The sequence below is a fragment of the Marmota marmota genome, unplaced genomic scaffold (genome assembly GCF_001458135.2).
Source record: "Marmota marmota marmota unplaced genomic scaffold, marMar, whole genome shotgun sequence".
Taxonomy (NCBI): Eukaryota; Metazoa; Chordata; class Mammalia; order Rodentia; family Sciuridae; genus Marmota; species Marmota marmota.
The window spans coordinates 5,424,738-5,428,161 of record NW_026000243.1 but is presented as its reverse complement, the minus strand read 5'-3'; positions in this window follow the sequence as shown (position 1 = coordinate 5,428,161).

Below are 3,424 nucleotides of genomic sequence, written 5' to 3'. Positions count from 1 at the left end.
GGGGGGGGAGTTCTTGGAAAGCTTTTTTTTTTTTTTTTTTTTTTTTAATATTTTTTAGTTTTAGGTGGACATAATATCTTTATTTTATTTCTATGTGGTGCTGAGAATCAAACCCAGTGCCTCGTGCATACCAGGCAAGTGTGCCACCACTTGAGCCACATCCCCAGCCCCCTTGGAAAACTTTGGGGGAGTCAGAGACTCCATTCCAAGCTGTAAGATCAATGAATGTTTTATCCACAGTTCTACACGGGGGGATGCAGGACAAACAAGGTATCAAAGCAGGTTGCACTTAAAGCATCCAAAGCATGTTGTGGACATCAAAAGAGGGTCTCTTTCCAAAAAAGCAGCTTCCAACTAAAGGTGCAGAGGGCTGGTGTGGTGAAGATCTGGCCTGAACACAATTCACAGGGAAGCTGTTTGGGTTCATTGCTCTCCGGGTGACTCACGGGAACTCTCCAGCGTCCGTTCCAGACAGGTGACTAACCTGTGAGTCAGCCTAGCCTAGGCTGGAGGAGTTTCCCCTAATCTGACAGCCTTGACCCTTGGCTTCAAGGTGTTCCTCCATCCCAGGACAAAGTAGCTTTTATCTTTATAACCCCCCTCCAGCTTTTAAGGAAGAAATACATTCCTTCCCTCTCTCACCAGCTGCCATACAGGGTCCTTTGGATTTTATCTATGCCACCCACGACATTCCTTGTCTCAGGTCAGATGTCTTTGAGTTTCTGATTAACTATACTTGATTCCTGCTGCTGACACTGCAATCATTCACTTCACCTAAGAGCAAACTCCCAGGGTCCAGTGTGGAAATTTCTGCATCTATATACAAAGATATGTTTCTAGGATTCCTCTACCCTGCCAAGCATTTTTTACTCCCTGAATATCAAAAGTCCAGACTTGAGGACTTAATTTTCTTTTTAGGATCAAGAAAAGGTTCTTCAGAAACAGACACACCTAAGATATGTTCAGGGGAACCTTGGACATATAACCACCTGTTTGAAACACCATTTCCCTTTTTGCAAATTGGGTAATGTTCACATCACAGAGTTGTTAGTTAAATGAAAATAAGGCAATAGAGTGACTTTCAAGGGAGCAGATATATAGCAAATGCCCTATAAATATGCAAGTTTCCTTTCTTTCTACAAGGTAAAGAGTTTCCTCAAAGTAGTTTCATTAAATATTACTTTATTATTTTAAAAGGTTATACACATATACATACATATGTCAGTAAGGTGCTATTTGGAGGTGGTGGAAACTTAAAGAGGCAGGGCATGGTGTGGGGTCTTTAGGTGACCTCAAAGGAGATTGTGGGGCCCTGGTTTCTTCCTCTCTCTCTTTTGCTTCCCAGTCCTGAAGTTTGTGACTTTGCTGTACCACTTGCTCCACTGTGAAATGATGCCGTTCTCTAGAGGACTAAAAGCAATGGGTCCACCCAATCATGGACTGGTACTTCCAAAATTGTGAGTCAAAATAACCCTTTTTTTTCCCTACAAGGTAATTATCTCCAGTATCTGTTACAGTAATGAAAAACTAACAAAATCATGAAAAATACTCAGAACTAATTTAAAAACCAACAGATGGTCTTTACTATTGAAATTTTGCTATACGTTCTTTTAGCACACACACACAGACACACACACACACACATGCATGCACATACATTTGGCATTGGTAATGATTTTTATTGACATCAAATTTATATACAATGCTATGAGAAGATATTGTTTGTTTTAATAACTTTAATAAACATCTCTATGAGGAATACTCCAGATAGTTCCCATATCTACACCCTATAGTCAATCATTATTCTAATTTCTATTACCAAATGTTAGTTTTGCCTATTATTTGACTATCAAATTTATGGGGCATTGGGTAAAGTACTGAAAGCTATTGCACCAGTAATGGAGCAAAATTAGCCATATCTTAAATGTTTTGCTTTTCCTGCCTCATAAAGCTTAAAAACAAGACTTCAAAGAGTCAAACTATTTCCAAGTAACTTAGCTCAAGAATATTTTTAGGAATGCAAAAATATCCATCAAGTCTACATTGTCTGGCACCCAATAGAGAATAACCAGGAATATAAAGAAACAGGAAAATATGACCCATAATGAAGAAAAAAAAATCCATTTGAAAATTTCCAAGAAATGACACATACGATAGAATTAGTACCCAGTGACTTTGAAAGAGAATAATAATTTTACATGTTCAAGAATCTAGAGAAAGATTAATAAGCAAGTAGTGATGTGGGTGCTTATTAAAAAAGATCCAAAATTCTAGAGATGGTATATGACATATGATATGAAAGATGCCTCATATGGAATTTATGGTAGATTTAGTACTGCAGAAGGAAAAATATTAGTAAACTCAAAGTTATAGCAATAGATCCTGTCCAAAATTGAGCATAAAAAAAGAATTACTGAAAAGAAAAATGAGTATCATGTTAATGAGGTGTGGGACAATTTTAAGTGTCTGAATACAAACATATATTGAGTCTTCAAAGGGGTGAAGAGTATGACAAAAAAATTTTTTTTGAAGAATTATTCATGGTTAAAACTATTCCAAATTTTATTAAAACTTATAAACCACAGATCCAAGAAGAAAAAGTCCAACAAATCCCAAGGGTAAGAAACATGGAAAAAATATATATACTAAGGCACATTGTAACCAAATTTCCTAAGGCTAGTGATAAAGAATATCTAAAAAGTAACCAGAGAAGTGAACATTTGGCATATAGAGTATCAAAAATAAGAATGACAGATTTTTCATTGGAAACAAATCAAGCAGGAAGACCTTATACACCATCTTTAATGTAAGAGAAAAAAAAATCAGCCTAGAATTCTATATCTAGTGAAATTACCTTTCAAACAAAGCTAGACACAATCTATTGAACAATTTTAACACCAGTAGAAATGTACTATATGATGAGGCTATCTTTTCTCCAATGCATGTTTTTGGCAACTTTGTCTAATATAAGATAATTATAATTTTGTGGGTTAGCCTTTGTGTCCTCTATTCTGTACCATTGGTCTACCCATCTGTTTTTGGGCCAATACCATGCTGTTTTTGTTACTATTTCTCTGTATATAGTTTAAGGTCTTGGTATAGCGATGCCATCTGCTTCACTCTTCCTGCTAAGGATTTCTTTAGCTATTCTGGGTCTCTTATTTTTCCAGATGAATTTCATGACTGCTTTTTCTATTTCTATGAAGAATGTCATTGGAATTTTAATCGGAATTGCATTAAATCTGTATAGTGCTTTTGGTGGTATGGTCATTTTGATAATATTAATTCTGTCTATCCAAGAGCAAGGTAGATCTTTCCATCTTCTAAGGTCTTCTTTGACTTCTTTCTTTAGTGTTCTATAATTTTCATTATATAGATCTTTCACCTCTATCATTAAGTTGATTCCCAAGTATTTATTTTTTGA